The sequence below is a fragment of the Bos grunniens genome, chromosome 1, assembly GCF_055505025.1.
Source record: "Bos grunniens cultivar Pamir isolate PY7600 chromosome 1, Bosgru_T2T1.0, whole genome shotgun sequence".
Taxonomy (NCBI): Eukaryota; Metazoa; Chordata; class Mammalia; order Artiodactyla; family Bovidae; genus Bos; species Bos grunniens.
This window is the reverse complement of record NC_141165.1, coordinates 99,375,752-99,397,055: the sequence shown is the minus strand read 5'-3', so window position 1 is coordinate 99,397,055 and position 21,304 is coordinate 99,375,752. Positions and strand designations below refer to the sequence as shown.

The window sequence follows — 21,304 nt, the reverse complement described above, 5'->3', positions numbered from 1 at the left end:
TGAACTGGCTGTCTGAGTCTCTGCTTCCACTGCAGGTGCCAGCTGAATCCACGGGCTCCTCGGATCTCTGCAAGTCTGATCAAGTAGGCCCTCTGGGCCTCGGTGGGGTGAAGGGGGAAAGGAGTTTTGCCCAGCAGATACTTTTCCTGGTCAGAAGTGGCAGCTTGTGCAGAAAAATACCCTGGGGAAGGAAGTAGCAACTTTAACAGACAGGTAACTGACAGGAGATGGTACCTGCCAGGCAAATACTCACAGAGCAGTCAGCAGAAAGAATTCTACAGGCTGTTACCTGCAGAGTGAAACTGACTCTCCCTACTGGCTTCAGAGAGCTGGGAGATTTGCCTGTGATGAGCCTGCAGTTGCCCTCGGTTCCTTGTTTTTCTGTAACAAATGTGGAAAATCTGAAGCCAGGATGTTCTGGCTTTATGTGTGTGTGTGTGTATGGGGAGGTGCGGGGATGGGGTTCAGGACACCTGGGTTTAAGATATAATTATGTGACCAACTAGTTGGATAACCAAGAGGAAATCGTGGGAACTCTGAGCCTTTATTACCTCATCCTTACAAGGTGCCTTCTCGGGGCTCTATAAGGATGCAGAGAAATGCACAAAGGAACGCTTTTGATGCAGAAGGTTCTACTCACCTAAAAGCCTCTGGCATCTATGCTCACCCAAGATGAGTTAAGAGAAAAGACACTTGAGGGCACAGGCAGAGGTCAGAGTCTGGGCCAAGGGCTGTGTCTGCTTCTGTGGCTATGTTTGTTTTGTTTTGTTTTCTTTTATTTTTTATTGGAGTATAGTTGATTTAGCATAGTGGACTTCCCTGGTGGCTTAGACGGTAAAGAATCAGCCTGCAATGCAGGAGACCTGAGTTTGATCCCTGGATCAGGAACATCCCCTGGAGAAGGGAATGGCAGCCGACTCCAGTATTCTTTCCTGGAGAATTCCATGGACTGGCTGGTGATCATGGAGTCACAAAGCCCCTGGGTTCACAAAGAATTGGACATGACTGAGCAACTAACACTTTCAACACAATTTTCAAAGTTGATTTGCAGTATTGTATTAGTTAATGGCACCCCACTCCAGTACTCTTGCCTGGAAAATCCCATGGATGGAGGAGCCTGGTAGGCTGCAATCCATGGGGTCACTGAGAGTCGGACACGACTGAGCGACTTCACTTTCACTTTTCACTTTCATCCATTGGAGAAGGAAATGGCAACTCACTCCAGTGTTCTTGCCTAGAGAATCCCTGGGACGGGGGAGCCTGGTGGTCTGCCATCTATGGGGTCACACAGAGTCGGACACAACTGAAGTGACTTAGCAAAGTGAATTAATTCTTTTCCCATGTTGGCCATTACAAAGTATTGAGTAAGAGTTCCCTGTGCTATATAGTAGGTTCTTATTAAGTATCTTTTATATATATGCTTAGTCGCTCAGTTGCATCCAACTCTTGGCGACCCTGTGGACTGTAGCGCACCATGCTTCTATGTCCATGGGATTCTCCAGGCAAGAATATTGCAGTGGGTAGTCATTCCCTTCTCCAGGGACTCTTTCTGACCCAGAGATAGATCCTGGAACTCCTCTATTGCAGGCAGATTCCTTACCATCTGAGCCACCAGGGAAGCCCGCTTTGTATATAGTGTACATGTATCAATCCCAGTCTCCCAACTTCCCCCTTTCCCCCTTATCCCCTGGTAACCATAAATGTGTTTTCTGTGTCTGTGACTCTACTTCTGTTTTGTAAATAAGTTCATTTGTACCTTTTTTAAAAATAGATTCCACATATGAGTGTATTTGTTTTCTAAGAGTGGGGGCCTGAACTGAAGGCAGTTAGGTCCTGTTGCCAGACAAGCTGCTTTTCCCTCTCTTGTGGGAAAAGACAGTGAAGGTCTCAGGATCTAGCAGGAGTTGAGAGAAGAAAAGATTTCATGTCAAGAAGATCCTGAGAGAGGAAGGAACAGAGGAGTCTGAGGAGTGTCAGGGGGACCCCACCTGAGAGAACAGAGGCTTGGAGTGAATCGTATTAGACAGAGGTGCAGAAGAAAGATGATATTTGCAGGAGTCAGCAGTGTTTCTGGGGCCATTTCCAGGTTGGAGACTGAGTGGCATCCTGTTTAAGGATGAGCTTTGGGACCAGACAGGCTCAGGTTTGTACCTGACTTTGCCAGTTGCTGGGCTAGTCACCTAAACTCTGAAAACCTAGGTTCTTAAAGTGGTTGCAAAAAGGCAGCAAGATACTGCATATACAGCACACAAAATGCACTGTGAACGTTCACAGAAGGTGGCTGTTAATAAGAAAGGAAACAAAAACAGATTGGAAGAAGTGTTCTTGCTGGATGGGGCAGCTGGGAAGATGAGTAGGTAGATGATGTACTGAACCCCATGGGACCCCATAGAACCCCACTGGCTCAAGGCTATATAGTGATGAGGGAATGAGAAGATGGTGAAAGTGAGGAGTCCACAATGGGGCAAGGCCCCAGCCCAGGTGTACCCGTCTATACCAGTCCTCAGGCCTGGTCACTGAGGAAACAGCTTCCACCCAGCCTCTCCTTTGCCTCTTCCCTGATTCAGCACATTGCATTCTACTGGTTAGGCCCCAGACTTGAGCGTCCCCTTTGACTCTGTTCTTTCTCTCATACTCCGCTGTAAGTTGGCAAATGATCTTGGCTTTGCTTCTAAGATGTATTTAGAATCCTGCAACTTCACACCATTCTTGTCTTCCATCAACATTTGCTTACCTTGTCTGTTGGGATATCTTCCTAAGTGTTCTCCCTGCCTCACTCACCCCTGACCTCCCTGCCCATAGTCTATCCTTCATAGAAAAGTCAGTGTCAGCTTGCAAAAGAGGAGCCAGGCGAGGTCACTTCTCTGCTCAGCACTCTCTGTTGTTGTATTCAGAGAAAACTCCACACACCATCACGCCCTCCACATACCCTAACCCTAGCCTGTTGCATCTGTGACGTGAGGAGCACAGGATGAATTTGAGAGTAGTTCGGTTCCCTACACGTGGGGGCCTGGTGGGAGTCAGGCCCTCTGCTAGGCACAGAGGAAGCAGGCATGGTCTCTGCAGTGGCAGAGTTGACAGCCTGCAAGTGCAAGGAAGAGCAGGTTTGGATGTCTGCCCATGAGGGGGTAGATCTGACTTCATCTTAGTCATTTCTGACTTGGTTCTAGATTTAGAAATTAAGGAAGAGTAAAAATAGGGACTAGTATCCCAAGAGGTCTCATGCTGACAATAAATGTGCTTGAGAAATTACACTACTGAGATCCCTAGACCCAACATCTACAGCATCTCAGGGAGCTGGGAATGGTCCAGGGCTTCCCCTCCAGATTTTTTTAACTTAAGAAGAAATTAATAGCCTTAAAAAAAATAAAAAGCGGTTTAGGTTAATAATAAAAAATTAAGTGAAAATTACAGGGAGTTGCCACATACCCTCAACTCCCGCCAATTGCTCCTATTACTAACATCTTACATTGGTGTAATGCATTTGTTACAATTGATGAGTCAGTGTTGACACATCATTATTAAAGTCCATAGTTTACATTGAGACTCATTTTTTGGTATACAATGTATGGTTTTGACAAATGCATAATGACACATGTCCACCATTATTACGGTGTCAGACAGAATAATAGTTTTTCCTGCCTAAAAATCCCCTGTGCTCCACCTCTTTGGCCTTCCTTCCTTTTCTCTCCCAATTGCTGGTAACCACTGCGCTTTCTACAGTCTTCGTAGCTCATTTCCAGAATGTCTTGTAGTTGGCATCACAAGGACATGTAGTCCAGACTGGCTTCTTTCACTTAGCCATCTCCTTCAGTCATTTTTAAGCATGGCCTTCTCTGAACATGCGCCCCTCCTACCCCATCCATCTGGGGTACAAGGTGCTGATGAAGGGCGGGCTCACAGCCGGTGCTGAGACCACCTGCGCAGAACCCAGGGGTCTACAGTGCTGCCGCTCTGTCGTTGCCCACGGAACAGCCTGGCGCTGGTGCTACTGGAGTTCAGCCCAGGCTGGGAAGCTGTCAGTTGCTGCCTGTGTTTTGGTTCCACATCTGGAAATATCAGCTGAGCAGACCTTCCGTCCCACTCTTAAGTAGAGAGACAGGAGGAGCCTGCATCAGGCTGTTTGACTTCCTTCTCAGGAGTTTGTTTTACTTGCGCTGGAGCTTCGGAGGAGCCGCGGGGAAGTGACCCTCCGGGGCAAGCAGGGCAGGCCGCACTCCTTCACACCTCATCCGGCAGCCCCACAGCTCCCTCGGCCTCTGAGGGCGCTGCCCCAGCCCCAGCGTGTCTGCCGAGTCCTGAGGGGGATCCAGCACCGGGGCTGGTTTTTGGTCGTTCAGGAGGAAGAATGATCCGGCACAAAACTGAGCGAAAGCATTTTCCCTGCCAAGAGGTGCTTCGTTCTGCAGTCACCCTCAAAAGCAAATGAGGATGTCTTGGGAGTGTGGTGGCAGGAACCCCAGTTTTCAGTGTCCTCACCAGTCACTTGATAGCAAGGCTCTCTGGGGATGGGGGTAATGATGGATTTTATAACAGGAGCAGAGAAAGGGGCTCTTCCAACCCTGCTCCGCCTCAGGACCACAGAGGAAAGGGCAGTGCGTATGAATGGGGCCCCTGGGCCATCTGGTTGAACCAGGCTGAAAACTACTAACCAGGCAGGGGTAAATGGAGAGGGAGCCAACCCTGGGGAGCAGGGACTGAAACTCAGACCCCAGCTTTCATTGCTCCCGGTGTGGAGTACACACAGAGCCAAAGCCAGCTGGTACCTTCTCACTTCAAAGGACACCAGGCAGGTGCCTCAGAATTCAGTACACAGGAAAAAGAAGACATGGCCTCGGAAAGTCAGCTCTCACACTGTAGAAACTCCACGCCCGTGACCTCAATTCTTCCCACCTCCTCCTCTGGCTTGCTCTTTGCTGAGCCCACCCTCCCATCTGCAGCCTGCCATTCAGTGTTCTTCCTACTTGTACCCCGTGGAAGTGGAGACTAATAGTACTTGTCCAGGTTTGTTACCAAGAGGGTGAACACTAGTGTAGTGGAGCGTTTCAGTTCAGTTCAGTTCAGTCGCTCAGTCGTGTCCAACTCTTTGCGACCCCATGAATGGCAGCATGCCAGGCCTCCCTGTCTATCACCAACTGCCGGAGTTCACTCACACTCACGTCCATTGAGTCGGTGATGCCATCCAGCCATCTCATCCTCTGTTGTCCCCTTCTCCTCCTGCCCCCAATCCCTCCCAGCATCAGAGTCTTTTCCAGTGAGTTTAGTGCTCCTGAAACTCTTCAGAGATGAATTCTCTACAGACAAGCTGTTCTTGCTTTTGTTGTTTGGGAATCAGGGTGGTGCGCCCTGCCCCCTCTTGTCTTCTTGGGTCTCCCTCCAGCGCCTGGAAGGCTATAACTGATTATTGACCATTGACACATGGGAGGCTTGGCCCTTGTCTCAGTTTGCCTGTGGAGGCTGAGGACAGGAAACTGGTAAACACGTGAGGGTGAGACCTGCTGCTACTGCTGCTAAGTTGCTTCAATTGTGTCCGACTCTGTGCGACCCAATAGATGGAAGCCCACCAGGCTTCCCTGTCCCTGGGATTCTCCAGGCAAGAACACTGGAGTGGGTTGCCATTTCCTTCTCCAATGCATGAAAGTGAAAAGTGAAAGTGAAGTCGCTCAGTCGTGTCCGACTCTTCTCGACCCCATGGACTGCAGCCTACCAGGCTCCTCCATCCATGGGATTTTCCAGGCAAGAGTACTGGAGTGGGGTGCCATCGCCTTCTCCAGGGTGAGACCTGTTTCCTACCAAATCCAGCCTTCACTCCTGAGTCACCCCCTCACATGCTGTCCCCCTGGGAGGTACAGCGAGAGCCCTGATGCTGTATCCCAGACCAGCTTCTGTAGGTGCAGCCAGGCAGGGGCCTTATCTGCTAAACCGAAAGATAAATACATGATCTGACAAAGCATTTGGCGGGGTGCGGGGGGCTTTTTTCCCCCCTGATTTTTTGGTGAAAAAAAAATCTCAAAAGCACTGAGTTTATAAATATCTTGTGATATTTTAAAACACACCCTTTAGCACAAGGAATGGCATTCTGTACTGTGGGGGCCATGCCAGGACCTCCCCATGGCATGGTCCCTGTTAGAGTAGGTTATGCCGGAAGGTGTGGTGTGGGCCTCGCCACGTGAGGCTCCAGTGAATGCTGGTGGAAGGAAGTCTCCAGGGCGGTCTGAGTCCTCTATTGCAGTTTCTCTCCAGAAAAAAGCCTGTGGGAACTAGGGCAGGGTCCCAATTTTACTTACCACTGCCATCCTCCCCTCTCTCAACAAAGTCTCCATGGCCGCGGAATAGGGTGGCTCTTGAACTGCTGAGTTCTACAGCTTTCAAAGTCAGGAGGTAAGAGGACCAGCCCGACCCACCATGATAGGCAGACAGAACTCATTTTCCCCACACAAGGAGGCTAATCAAAGTGCTGGCACTGACGCCCATGGTCCAGACGGGGTAATGAGAGTGAGGCTTTGTTTCTTTGAAACTCAGTCAAGATGAGGTGTGAGACCCTTCCCTGGGCGGGGGGTTCTGACCTGTCTCCCACCCTCTGAAACTCACGATGCCCTCTTCATCCAGCCTCCCTTCAGTCACTGAGGTTTTGCACTGAGCTGCTTCTCCAAAGACCCAGCAGTAAACCTTGTTGAGAGCAGCGCTATTTGTGCCTCCAGGCATCTTCCACATGGCCCCAAAGACATGTTCTTAACCATTTAAGAATGGCCTTTCAATTGATCAGCCAACAGATTATTGAGCACCATGCCTGGGGCCCTTAAGATGCTTAAAACCCAGACTCTGAATATTTCCCAAATCCAAGCAAGAGGTCATTGAACCGCATTATCTACCTTCTCTTGTTGGAAGAGCTCTTGAGTCAGAAGGGGTGCTAGATGTCACCATTATTGCCATCATGATTATTACTACTTTGGCTTTTGAGATAAGCTGCTGGTTTATAATTCTTTCCCAAGAAAGGAGTGGGACTGCCTCTTTGGCCCAACACTGGGGAGCCTTTGAAGACTGAAGAGGGGTATACTGCCCTCCATTACTGGAACTTGGATGCTCGTGGAAACCTGCCTGACAGTGCTGTTTGGCTTAATTGAGGTGATAAGGGGGACAGCAGGGGAAGGGTGTCCTGGAAGTTGGTGAAGAACTGAGAAGGTTTGGGACAATCTTGATCTAGTCATCCTATAGAAAAAGCAAGTTTTAGTATTATTTAAAAACTCAATACACAAGAGCAGAAAGAAGAGAATCATGAACCCCGTGTACCCATCATCCAGATGCAACAATTTTCAAGACAAACAGAAGAGGTTTGTTTTGTTTTTTTTTTAATCTTTGTTCTCATTATTCTGCCCTGTGGGCAGATAGGGCAACCACAAGGGTCCCCGTTCCAAAAGCAGTGTGTGATCCAGTCTCCCCATGCCCTCCTAATAAGGGCATGTAAAGGAAAGAACACCAGTCCAGGGCACTCGGGTTTGAGTCTCAGTTGCTCCATGCTGCTCTGAGATGTTTGTGTGTCTCCTTTACCAGATGCTGAGTTCTTAGAGAAAGCTTGGACTTTATCTTTGGATCCACAGAGCTTAATACTGAATGCGCACTCAACACATGTTGACTGATAAGCAATCAATACATGTTGCCTTGTGTAAGGAAGGGGTTGTATAAGTCAGGATGTGTTCCATCCGGACATTGTAAGTGATGTGAGTACTTAGTTCACCATTTGGGGAGGAAAGAGGGCAGTTGATGGGGTTTCAGATCAGATCAGTCGATCAGTCCTGTCTGACTCTTTGCGACCCCATGAATCGCAGCACGCCAGGCCTCCCTGTCCATCATCAACTCCTGGAGTTCACTCAGACTCACGTCCATGGAGTCAGTGATGCCATCCAGCCATCTCATCCTCTGTCGTCCCCTTCTCCTCTTGCCCCCAATCCCTCCCAGCATCAGAGTCTTTTCCAATGAGTCAACTCTTCGCATGAGGTGGCCAAAGTACTGGAGTTTCAGCTTTAGCATCATTCCTTCCAAAGAAATCCCAGGGCTGATCTCCTTCAGAATGGACTGGTTGGATCTCCTTGCAGTCCAAGGGACTCTCAAGAGTCTTCTCCAACACCACAGTTCAAAAGCATCAATTCTTCGGCACTCAGCCTTCTTCACAGTCCAACTCTCACATCCATACATGACTACAGGAAAAACCATAGCCTTGACTAGACGAACCTTTGTTGGCAAAGTAATGTCTCTGCTTTTGAACATGCTATCTAGGTTGGTCATAACTTTCCTTCCAAGGAGTAAGCGTCTTTTAATTTCATGGCTGCAATCACCATCTGCAGCTATTTTGGAGCCCAGAAAAATAAAGTCTGCCACTGTTTCCACTGTTTCCCCATCTATTTCCCATGAAGTGATGGGACTGGATGCCATGATCTTCGTTTTCTGAATGTTGAGCTTTAAGCCAACTTTTTCACTCTCCTCTTTCACTTTCATCAAGAGGCTTTTGAGTTCCTCTTCACTTTCTGCCATAAGGGTGGTGTCATCTGCATATCTGAGGTTATTGATATTTCTCCTGGCAATCTTGATTCCAGCTTGTGTTTCTTCCAGTCGAGCGTTTCTCATGATGTACTCTGCATATAAGTTAAATAAACAGGGTGACAATATACAGCCTTGACGAACTCCTTTTCCTATTTGGAACCAGTCTGTTGTTCCACGTCCAGTTCTAACTGTTGCTTCCTGACCTGCATATAGGTTTCTCAAGAGGCAGGTCAGGTGGTCTGGTATTCCCATCTCTTGAAGAATTTTCCACAGTTTATTGTGATCCACACAGTCAAAGGCTTTGGCATAGTCAATAAAGCAGAAATAGATGCTTTTCTGGAACTCTCTTGCTTTTTCCATGATCCAGCGGATGTTGGCAATTTGATCTCTGGTTCCTCTGCCTTTTCTAAAACCAGCTTGAACATCAGGAAGTTCCCGGTTCACATATTGCTGAAGCCTGGCTTGGAGAATTTTGAGCATTACTTTACTAGAGTGTGAGATGAGTGCAATTGTGCAGTAGTTTGAGCATTCTTTGGCATTGCCTTTCTTTGGGATTGGAATGAAAACTGACCTTTTCCAGTTCTGTGGCCACTGCTGAGTTTTCCAAATTTGCTGGCATATTGAGTGCAGTACTTTCAGGGCATCATCTTTCAGGATTTGGAATAGCTCAACTGGAATTCCATCACCTCCACTAGCTTTGTTCGCAGTGATGCTTTCTAAGGCCCACTTGACTTCACATTCCAGGATGTCTGGCTCTAGGTCAGTGATCACACTATCATGAGTATCTGGGTCGTGAAGATTTTTTTTTGTACAGTTCTTCTGTGTATTCTTGCCATCTCTTCTTAATATCTTCTGCTTCTGTTAGGTCCATACCATTTCTGTCCTTCATCAAGCCCATCTTTGCATGAAATGTTCGTTTGGTATCTCTGATTTTCTTGAAGAGATCCCTAGTCTTTCCCATTCTGTTGTTTTCCTCTATTTCTTTGCATTGATCGCTGAAGAAGGCTTTCTTATCTCTTCTTGCTATTCTTTGGAACTCTGCATTCAGATGTTTATATCTTTCCTTTTCTCCTTTGCTCTTTGCTTCTCTTCTTTTCACAGGTATTTGTAGGCCTCCCCAGACAGCCATTTTGCTTTTTTGCATTTCTTTTCCATGAGGATGGTCTTGATCCCTGTCTCCTGTACAATGTCACGAACCTCATTCCATAGTTCATCAGGCACTCTATCAGATCTAGACCCTTAAATCTATTTCTCACTTCCACTGTATAATCATAAGGGATTTGATTTAGGTCATACCTGAATGGTCTAGTGGTTTTCCCTACTTTCTTCAATTTAAGTCTGAATTTGGCAATAAGGAGTTCACGATCTGAGCCACAGTCAGCTCCTGGTCTTGTTTTTGCTGACTGTATAGAGTTTCTCCATCTTTGGCTGCAAAGAATATAATCAATCTGATTTTGGTGTTGACCATCTGGTGATGTCCATGCATAGAGTCTTCTCTTGTGTTGTTGGAAGAGAGTGTTTGTTATGACCAGTGCGTTTTCTTGGCAAAACTCTATTAGTCTTTGCCCTGCTTCATTCCGTATTCCAAGGCCAAATTTGCCTGTTAGTCAAGGTGTTTCTTGACTTCCTACTTTTGCTTTCCAGTCCCCTATAATAAAAAGGACATCTTTTTTGGGTGTTAGTTCTAAAAGGTCTTGTAAGTCTTCATAGAACCGTTCAACTTCAGCTTCTTCAGCGTTACTGGTTGGGGCATAGACTTGGATTACTGTGATATTGAATGGTTTGCCTTGGAAACGAACAGAGATAACTTGGAAACGAACTGCATTTTGGACTCTTTTGTTGACTATGATGGCCACTCCATTTCTTCTGAGGGATTCCTGCCCGCAGTAGTAGATATAATGGTCATCTGAGTTAAATTCACCCATTCCAGACCATTTCAGTTCGCTGATTCCTAGAATGTCGACATTCACTCTTGCCATCTCTTGTTTGACCACTTCCAGTTTGCCTTGATTCATGGACCTGACATTCCAGGTTCCTATGCAATATTGCTCTTTACAGCATCGGACCTTGCTTCTATCACCAGTCACATCCACAGCTGGGTATTCTTTTTGCTTTGGCTCCATCCCTTCATTCTTTCTGGAGTTATTTCTCCACTGATCTCCAGTAGCATATGGGTCACCTACTGACCTGGGGAGTTTCTCTTTCAGTATCCTATCATTTTGGCTTTTCATACTGTTTATGGGGTTCTCAAGGCAAGAATACTGAAGTGGTTTGCCATTCCCTTCTCCAGTGGACCACATTCTGTCAGATCTCTCCACCATGACCCGCCCATCTTGGGTTGCCCCACAGGCATGGCTTAGTTTCATTGAGTTAGACAAGGCTGTGGTCCTAGTGTGATTAGATTGACTAGTTTTCTGTGAGTATGGTTTCAGTGTGTTTGCCCTCTGATGCCCTCTTGCAACACCTACCATCTTACTTGGGTTTCTCTTACCTTGGGTGTGGGGTATCTCTTCACGGCTGCTACAGCAGAGCGCAGCCATTGCTCCTTACCTTGGACGAGGGGTATCTCCTCACTGCTGCCTTTCCTGACCTTCAACGTGGGATAGCTCCTCCTTGGACGTGGGGTTGGTCCTCCCGGCCACCGCCCCTGGCCTCGGGCGAGGGGTTGCTCCTCCCGGCAGCAGCCCTTGGCCTCTGGCGTGGGGGCATGGGGTATCTCCTCCCAGCCGCTGCCCCTGACCTCCGACGAGGGGTAACTCCTCTCGTCGCTGCCCCTGACCTTGGACGTGGGGTAACTCTTCTCGTCGCTGCCCCTGACCTCAGACACTGGGTATCCCCTCTTGGCTGCCCCCCCCGACCTCAGACGCGGGGTAACTCCTCTCGTTACTGCCCCTGACCTCAGGAGGTCAGCCAAAGGTACCTACTTCCCCGACCACCTCTTCCGCCGCAGCAGAGATCGCAGAGGTGGGCCGACGACCCGGTGTGCCTTGAGAACCCCATGAACGGTATGAACAGTATGATGGGGTTTAGAGTTGAGTAAATCCCAGGGACGGGGGAACCTGGTGGGCTGCCATATATGGGGTCGCACAGAGTCGGACACGACTGAAGTGACTTAGCATAAAGTGAGTGAAAGTGTTAGTCGTGTCTGACTGTTTGTGACCTCCATGGACTGTAGCCCTCCAAGCTCCTCTGCCTGGATTGTCCAGGCAAGAATACTGGAGTGGGTTGCATTCCCTTCTCCAGGGGATCTTCCTCACCCAGGGACTGAACCTGGGTTTCCTGCCTTGCAGGCAGATTCTTTACCATTTGAGCCACCAAGTTGAGTCAGGGGCTGTTATCTGAACCCTGGGGGATCATGAATGGGTGAAGGATCAGGTGTGATTGTTCTATAGTACAGGGGCTCCTGGTTTTGCCCAGAAGGAAGAAGTCAGCAGCAAGAGAAAAAGGAGAGAGCTGGATTGGAGCTCTGCCTGGCCCCCAGGTTCAGGCGTCTGCAGGCCAGAGTGTCAGGGGATAGGAGTCTAAGCATGGCGACTCCAGCTCCAGCCCCGTTTTTCTGGGTGGCCACAAGCAGTCTGCAAGCCGCCTGCACCACCAGGGCTCAGAAGCACTGTTTTATTCATTGGGGAGTTGGCAAGAAGCCGGCCCGTCCAAGTTTGAGGACCAGAGTCTGCTTCTGGCCTGTGGAGTGCTGCGCAGCTCAGCTGCTCTCTGGCCCCCCTGGGCAGGGGTGGGGTGGTGTGAAACGGGTATTGGAGCCACTAGAGGCGTGACCCTGGGTGTTTACCAACAGGGGACTCAGGCAAGGGTGTTCCAGGCCCACACAGACCCCAGGGAGGTCTCAAGCCCTGGCTTTCATCAGTGACCTACCCCTCCCCTTCCCCGCCTGGTCTTTTTCAGTTTAAACTTCCAGCTCTGTCCTCCCCTCCCATACACGCATGATGTGTATGTGAGTGTTTCAATTTTTATTCTTGGCAGAAGTTAAGACACAAAATGAATTTGGAAGGAGATGAAACCAGTCTGGGTATATGCCGGGCAGCAGCAGCTTCATTCCTGGAGTGGGAGGACCACAGATGGGGAGGGGTGGGGTGGGACCCACATCTCTAAGGTGGGGGTGGGGAGCTGTCTCCTTCCCCGCAGGGGCCAAACTGAAAATCCATTCCTTGGGGAAGGCTAAGTTGTTAGCCCTTTGGGATGTCAGAAAGCCAGTTCCTGGGGAGCCAAGGCCCTCTGGTGCGCTCTGGTGTCAAGTGGGTGTGGGTCCCCTAGATGGCCCACACCTGTTCCACTTCCTGGTGGTCTGTGAGCCCCTGAGACTGTTCTGAGTTTGTTAAGGGAATGGCATTTCAGGTTTTCCTGTGCAAATGCTAACACGTGCATATGCTTGGAAAACTGCTAGTCTCCTTGCTAACCTCCCTGCCCCTCAAAGTGGGGGTGGCCCCACCAGAGATGACTATGGCCCAGGGACCTGTTGGAGTATCTGCTACCATGGAAGTTGTCTTGGCCCCCAAAGCAGATGCTCTTTGCAATGGTGGTCTCCTTTTGGGTTTTTATTTATGTGGGAAGAGGAGAAAACTAGGAATCTTAAAGTCCAGAAAATATCTGGAGAGATCTGAGAGAAACAGTGAGAAAATGTTTTATTCATTAAAATATATTAAGATATTTAATTTGTAGAATAAAAAAAAATTTTAGCTTTAAAAATGGCAAAAATTTCTCTAAAAATAATACATCAGGGAACATCTTTATACAAAGCACACGATTCCACAATTTCAACCATGGCGTCCAGTGCAGCCAGGGCATTTCTGGAAGCCCTTCATTGCCCCAGTGACCCGCACATCCATGGCAGAGACTCCCAACGGTTCCCAACCCTGGTTGCACATTACAGTTTCCAGGAGAGAGGTCTGAAAATGCTGACGCCTGGGCCCCACCTCCACAGGTTCTTACTGAATTTGCCTGAGGTGCCGCTCAGGCATTGATGTGATTTAGTGTCCCTGTATGATTGTTCTACGCAGCCAGCGTTGGGAACCTCCAGTCTTATGGTTATTGTGTAAGAACAGAAGGAAGATGAGAGAGGCCAGATTAAGAAACGGAAGAATTTTATTGTCTCTTGCCACATGCTGGTGCATATTACTTGGATCCAGACTCAGTGGGCTGCTGCCAACTTTTGGATGGGATTGAGGTGCTCAGACCTCAGGACTGACTCAGATGGGGTGGGGGACAGTGCATCTTCAGAAACTGACTGCAGAGTGCATTGTGGGACCTGTTGAACCAATCCCTCCTGAAACATGGTGGCTAGTGCATGACTCCAATCCAGACTGATTTTGGGTTTGTTTTTTTCAGGCTTCCTCAATTTCCTTTTCTGGTTTGCCTGCTTGAGTCTATCAAGGACTCCAAGACCAGCAGGCAGAGGAAGTAGATAACCTTGGCTTGGCTCAACCTTTCCTTGAGCAAGATGTGTAAGTTCTCTAAGCCTCAGTTGCTGCATCTGTAGAATGGGGATGACAATACTACCTCCTTCACAGAGGTAGATCCCCCTGGTGGCTCATACGGTAAAGAATCTGCCTGCCAATGCAGGAGACACAGGTTCTATCCCTGGGTCGTGAAGATCTCCTGGAGAAGGAAGTAGCAACCCACTCCAGTATTCTTGCCTGGAGAATTCCATGGACAGAGGAGCCTGGCAGACTATAGTTCATGGGGTCACCAAGAATCAGACATGACTGAGTGGCTAATACTTCCACTTCACAGAGGTAGAGGTTAGACAAGATAATATGTGCACATTGTCTCACACATAGTAACTCAACAAATTGTCGTATACTCTTTTATGCTGATTGAATATTTCTTCCGATTCTGAATATTTGCTGTAATCTCATATTGCGATTGGAGAAGGAAATGGCAACCCACTCCAGTGTTCTTGCCTGGAGAATCCCAGGGACGGGGGAGCCTGGTGGGCTGCCGTCTATGGGGTCGCACAGAGTTGGACACAACTGAAGCGACTTAGCAGCAGCATATTGCGATAGAACCTGGTGTGTTACATTCGCTAAATCAGGATGACTTTTAATTACGTTTACAAATCAGTTAAATTAGGAAATTAGTGATTTAGCAGGAAAAAAGAAAGGCGATCTTTAAATGTTAATATGCCCAGCATCGTAATTTCAGCAAACTAAGTGCTTGATGGATATTTTATATAACTTACTAAACAAAGTAAATTTCAGGTTTGTGCAGGTTGTCAAAAGAATATTAAATGTGTTTTCATTTTTTCCAAAATACTTGTCCATCTTGTGTGGAAGCAACAGAATCCTGGAATTTGGGGAGAGGTTCTTTACAAGCCAAAGGAATTGACTTTAGAAATGAATGTAGGATACTCTGTAGTTGTGATCATGGAGCAAAAAGCAATATTTTATAGCCCAAGGAGTTGTTAGGAAATGAGGTCCCAGGCCTGGGGGAGGATAAATTTTCAGTGATGATGTGATATTTGGGGACAGTTTTATTTTTAATTTATCTTTTTAATTACAAAAGTGATAACTATGTATCCACTTTGAATGTTTCTGAAGTGTTTAACATAAAAAGTGCAAATCTCCTACTCCTCAGAAACAACTGATGTTAACATTTAAGTGTCTCCTGACCTTATCCTGTGACAACCCAAATAGCTGTGCACCACGTATTCACATGTGATTTTTAAAAATTACCAACATGGGATGCTGTTTTACAAATTGCTTTTGGGATATTCTCCAGGAACCTCTTAGGCCAACATTTCCCAAAGTGTATTTGATGAAATTCTCCTCACTAATGGTACTCTGAGAAAAAAGAGTAATGTGGTCAAGTCAGTCCAGGCCTGTGGTCAAGTCAGTCCAGGCCTGTGGTTAAGTGAGTTCAGCCTCGGTCCCCGTCTTGATGACTCACAATGTGTAATAGCATATTAAAGGCTCTGACAAGGCCTGCACTAAAGAAACCTAAGTTGATTTTCTTTGTTAGCCCATTCTAACCAATGATAGGTTTTTAGAAGCGCTATTTTAGGCATTCCTTACCAGCCTTCCCTCCACCTCCTCCTGCTCCTCCAACTGCAGCCTCATGGGGTAGGCAGGAAGAAAAAAGCGCATCCGCTCGTTTAATTACCAAAACGTGTGCTCCTACTAGGTGCCAAGCATGTGACAGATGCTGAAGCTCTGGTAATGTGTAGACTCTGCCCTGGGAGGCTCCAGCACAGGCCTGGTATTAGTCACACAGGATGGTGCGCACCCGGGCCTGTGGGGCGGCAGCAGGGATCCTCCACAGCTGTGAGCCCGGGAGGAGCGGCTCAGACTCTCCCCACCCCTTCAACACGTCGCCCATCCCTCTCCCCCCACACTTTGTTAGGCTATAAATAGTGGTGCCTGACCCAGCTGGCATGATGCCATCTGTTTGCTTTCTCTGCGTGTGTCAGCCCTGCTCCCAGACCACTGGGCTTCACACGCTGGGGAGAGCTGACAGGAGTTGGGGTCCCACGCTTCCAGCAGAAGACAAGGACAGACGGTTGGACTGGAGCATGCTTCAGGTTTCCAGATTGGTATTTATTTGAAGTTTTAGGTGGTTTAAAAGAGCTTTCTAAGTGAGGAAGATTGGGGGTGGGTGAGGGAATGAATGTGTATATTTGGGGGTCAGAGAGGTGAAGAAAGTCTGTTTGTATGAGGTCAGATAGGAGAAAAGTAAACTGTCATGATGCTAAAGCGTACTTACCAGCTGGAGAGCTGGAGTTGTTTGCTGTGTTAGCGCATGTGCACATGCGCGCGCGTGCGTGTGTGTGTGTGTGTGTGTTGCCTGTCCTAGAGGCACTGAGTGCAGGGTACATGCGAAGCCTGGGAGGCAGGGTCTGGCCCCTGAGGTATTTACCTGTTGTTAAACCTCTTTAGTTGAAATACCAGAAGCGAGTCTGCAACAGGGACCAGACTAATGGAAGGCCTTCCTCGAGTAACCCTAAAGGAAGTTACTCAGATTGAATGAGTTGCTGTCATTTATTGAAAAGCTGCTTCGTATCAATTGTTACTCTAGATAATTCGCTAATGTGATGTTTTTGCTTCAGCATTCTTGTGTGAGAGATTTTATTGTCCCGTGTCAAAATGCCTCCTCCTGAATGTCGGGGTCAGGGTTTCCTGCTTGCAGGAGAGTCTAGGAGAGACACTGCCAGTTTCACAGGGCAGTTGGGTCAGAGGCCAACTGAAAAGAGGCATCTTCTGATCCCGTCAGGCCCTGACTTAGCAGTTCAGCCATTTTGCCCCGTGGCTCAGCTTTTCAGTTGAATGCTTCAGATTTCCTGCCGGTATGCATGAGCTTGTTAAGGGGGGGCACGTGTGTCTGTGTGTTAGGGGTTGATGTGTGAGTGTGTGTCCATGTGTTGGCGTTGGGGCTGGTTTTGCCCAGCACTTGGCTTGAATTAGCCACAGAAGCACACAGGTCAAGAAGTGGCAGCCTGAGTCTCATCACTCTGGGTCACAGAACCCGAGACCAGTTTTGAGTCTTGAGGAAGGTACGGGTGTGGGGCCTTGGTTGCTAATCATGAGAAAGGGGCATAGAAATCGACTGCACGTGGCCGCTTAGTTGGAATTGGTGGTAATTATGCTGCCTAACAGAGTAAGTCAAAGTCCTAAGAAAAAGTTCCCTCTTGACTATGTGACTACACTTTTCTCTCCTCTCTTCCATACCCTTTCACTTTTGTGTCTCCAGCTGTTGTTCATTCACTCAGCAGGTCTTTGCTGAATACCTAGTGTTAGACACTGAAGATCACCCTGTAATAAGATCACCGACATTCCTGATCCCTGAAGCCTTTGGTCCAGTAGCCAGTAAACAATTAACACTGATACATGCAGTGTGACGAGAGCTTCTGGCCCAACTGCTGCCTGACATAGAGTGGATGCTGGGGACGTGCCTGGCGAAGGGAAGCCAGTTTCCTTGGGTGCCTGCTTTTCCTCACACTCTCTTCCGTCCTCCTCCCAGGACATCTCCCAGGACTATGCTAGGAATGAGCATGGATGATGAAAAGGGGGATTCTTTTAGCACTTGTGAAAAGGACTAAGTTGGAGGACTGACCTTCTGTGCTGTGCTGGGCCTGAGTGTACACATGTGTGTGTGTGCATGTGCTCGAGTGTGTGCCACATTTTTTTGTCGTGACTGATAGTAGTTCTGGTTCTTTGCCTGCACTTTATAAAACCCAGTCTGTCTTTGATCTTTTCTCGAGGCCCTGCTGCATTGAGTAAAGTAGAAAGATGTTGTCAAAGTGAACGCTGACTAGGTGCCAAGTTCTTTAAGGGTGGAAAACTGCCTGGTTTTCTCTCCATCCCCTCCATCTTCCATACAGTGCGTGGCACCTAGTGGGTGCTTAGTGTGGTTTTGCTGAATTGACCTGAATCCTGCTCTAAGCCCACCCTGGGATTTGTACCTCTTGTCAGGAGTGACTTTGGCATTGCCAGCTGTTTTATCTGCTCCATTCAGCATGAACACTAGGCAGAGCAGCCTTGTCTGTCTTACTCTTCTTTGGAGCCAAATCCTGTTATTTTCTGGATCATTTGTGAAAAATGCCTTTTCTGTGGTTATGTGTATGTTGCAGACTTGCTCTCAGGTGTTATTTCCTGGGATAATATATCCTGTTCTTCCCAGGGCTCCATTGTCTCAGTGGGCACCTTTCAGCAGAATCCGTGTTCTGGCCTCCTTCTCTCCAGCCGGCTTATGATAGCAAGGTTTGTGTTCACACATGGCTCACTTGTCCAAAGTCCTTTGTCCTAAGAGATAGGACTTAAGCTGTTAAGATCTGCCTTAAGTGCTGTTCGGGTCTGGGACTGGTTTATGTACTGTTGGTGCGTCTCCCGGAGCTCTAATTAACTCCTTTTACATTGGATCTTGCATTAGCCATGGACATCAAAAGCCTTGGAGGCGGATGCTCCTGTTTCCGCTCCGGTCACTGTTAACCATTTTACTTTATTGTTTACTTGTTTGGCTATAGCCTGGGCCATAAGCTGTGATTAGAAACAGGTAGGTGCCAAAAGAGCAGGTGGGTTGTTGTGGCTTTGTGCGCTAACTGATGAGGTTGGAGGTGGGCTCCATTCTGGGGCTGGGAGTGAGGGGAGGGTCACAGAGGGGCTGAGGGTGTGTTTTCCTTTCTATAAACACTTCTCCATAAAGTCTTGTCCCAAATGACCTGCTGTCTGACAGGGATCTTTCCCTTTTCTCTGCGAACAAGTAGAGACACCACAGAGAAATTATCATCATTATCATCATTATCATCATCAAGAAAGTGCAGAGAGAGGGCATAAACAGGGGGATGGCAGGAGAGGTTATTAGCTTAAGTGATATAAATGTTGACTAGTGTTGGGTGGAGATGGAGAGGCTAGAATTGTCTTGCCACAAACTTGGGAATTATAGTACCGTCTGAGGATCTCCTATCTCATCAGGCTGTTGTGAGGTTCTGTGAAACACTATAGAATGTGTGTGTTACTGCTTTTTTCCAACAAAGAATATTTCTTGAACTTCTGATGCATGTGTTGTAGGGCAGCAACATCACGCCGTTGCTTCACTGTGTACAGCTTACGAGGAGCAATGAGCACAGAGAACATGGCACGTGTGTCTGGAGTTCAAATGCAACGTGTCCTTAAGTCTTAAAGGACATTCATCTCAAAGCCCACCAGGTGGCAATGCCACTGTTGGAAATTAGACCTGCAGTGAGTGGCTTTCAGTGGAAAATACTAAGCAATTTACCCAGAGGCACCTCCCCTATCAAGGGTGGAAGTGGCAGAGCTCCCAGCCAAACCTGAGGTTCTCCAGTACCTGATCCTACAGAGTTTCAGTGTTGTCACTGAGTAGAGAAGCTCTGTCTATGATACAAATTTCAGATGAGCCCTAATGTCCTTTTGTGGTAAAGCATCGAGAGGGGTTTTCATAACCTCTCTCCCCATCTCTAAATGGAACAGTAGCACTCCCTGGGCTGTGACAGTGATCATGTGTGTGCACCCTAGCACTGGGCTGGGCACAGAGTGTGTGCTCAGCATATCCAGTGGCCTTACCCACAGCTCTGCTCTCATCTCTCCTACCCTCCCCATGTTTTCTGTTCAGGCCTCAACTTGTCCTCTTTCTCACTTAACAGCTTTCTTTCTCCTTCTCCCTTCCCTCTCTGCTTGCCTCCGTCCACACTGGCCTCAAGCTCAGGCCATGTTGACACTGGCTAGATGAAACCCAATCACAGTATCATCCTAGATGAGATTCCTTGCAGTTCAGGGGCTTCAGAAGCCTGAAGTTTGAGGCTTAGTTGGGTGTTCGTTCTCCCAAAATAAAGAAAGCTCTTGAGTGAAACCTCAAGAGCATGTGCTGGGGCACTTGGTCTTCCACAAGGGCTGCCTACTTATCCAAGGGCCATTTGGGTTTGAAAAATAAAGGCCACCGTTAAAGTCGTTTCCCCGTAGAAAAACCCCTTGGTTCCACCACTGATAAACGTGTCTCTGTACATTCCTTCTATAGGTGCATGGGTCAGATTAATGTTTTTTCTCAATCCCAAATTTCTAATCTGAATAAACCCTTTGGTTCAGCAGACATTGACTGAGCCCCTAATGTGCCAAGGCTTTTCTAGGTGCTAGGGTTACTGAGATGAATTGGACACATCCTTGCCTTCGGGAAGTTTATATTCTGGGAAAAGAGACACATCACAGACAGACAAATCCACATATCATCATGGAAATGTTGCAGGAGGTGTGCAAACTGCTGTGGAAGCTGGGATGAGAAATAGTCACTGGAGGCATTATACGGTGACGTGGAGGTCAGTTTTGAAGGATCATGAAGGGAGAAGATGTTTCTGGGAGAAGGAAAGTGTGAAAAAGCAGCTTGCCCAGGGTTTAGGACTTGTGGGAGGAAGACAAGGGGAAGGTTGACTGCAGCCCAGTTATAAAGAGCCTGCAAGGTTGTGTGAAGGAGTTTGAACCTTATTTAGTCATATTTCAAGTTTGGGAAGCTAAGATGTGAGTCTTATTAGCTCATTTGCTTGTTTGTTTTTAACTGAACTCAAAAGGAGAAAAAAATCAGTCCTAATTCCTTCACATTTTCAAATCAACTTTGAAATCAGCTTTTGTTTCATATTCACTTCCAGGCCCCTCCCCCAAGTGCTTGAATGCTTTTAACAAAATGAGATCTGTTTTTTTCCTTAATATCTTTTAAACATTTTTCATGTTGCTACTTGATTTAATTATCACTTTTAATGGCTGCACAGTAGTCCATCGGTTATTCCACCTTAACTTATTTAAATCAGTATGGTAGAGCGAAAAGAGTTTTTAAGAGTCAGCCAGACCTCGTTCAAATCTTAACTCTCTGGTTTGCCATCTGTGTGATCTTGGACAAAATATTAAATCACTCTGAGCTTTAATTTCCTCATTTATAAAATAAGTTGGTTGTACACCTACTGTACAGGGCCATTGTGAGAATTATATCAAACCAGGCCAATTATTGATTGTGGCCTATAGGAGGGATTGCTCAGTGAATGGTAGTTGTTCACGGGTCATCTTTAGAAGATGTAAAGATGACATCTGTTTGGTTGAGCTTGATGTTCTGGAAGGAAGGTAGGTGACAATGTGGAGGCTTGTTAGTTGGGCAGAGGAAAATCAGGGAGCCAGTTTGAGGGCCCTCAACACGCACTGTCTGATGCACAGTAACCATTAACACATGTGCCTACTGAGTGCCTGAGTGGTGGCTAGTCTGTGCTGGTATGTGTAGTACATAGAAGACATACACTAGATTTAGGAGACTTGGTATAAGACAA

The 21,304-nt window shown here is 47.5% G+C and overlaps 1 protein-coding gene across 19 annotated transcripts in view; it reads left to right on the top strand.

Annotated features, from left to right (window-relative positions):
• BOC (BOC cell adhesion associated, oncogene regulated) overlaps positions 1 to 21,304 on the top strand; it is a 78,735-nt gene that overhangs the window by 7,911 nt on the left and 49,520 nt on the right. For 3 of the 19 annotated variants that reach the window (XM_086406147.1, XM_086406073.1, XM_086406065.1), the window contains one exon: positions 13,879 to 13,994. The exons of 13 other annotated variants lie outside the window; for them this stretch is intronic. The gene's annotated coding sequence lies outside the window, so the exon portion shown is untranslated. Of the gene's footprint in view, positions 1 to 193; positions 214 to 13,878; positions 13,995 to 15,945; positions 16,082 to 21,304 lie in introns of those variants that run through there. 3 more of the 19 variants (XM_086406102.1, XM_086406092.1, XM_086406083.1) reach the window with 3 other exon arrangements.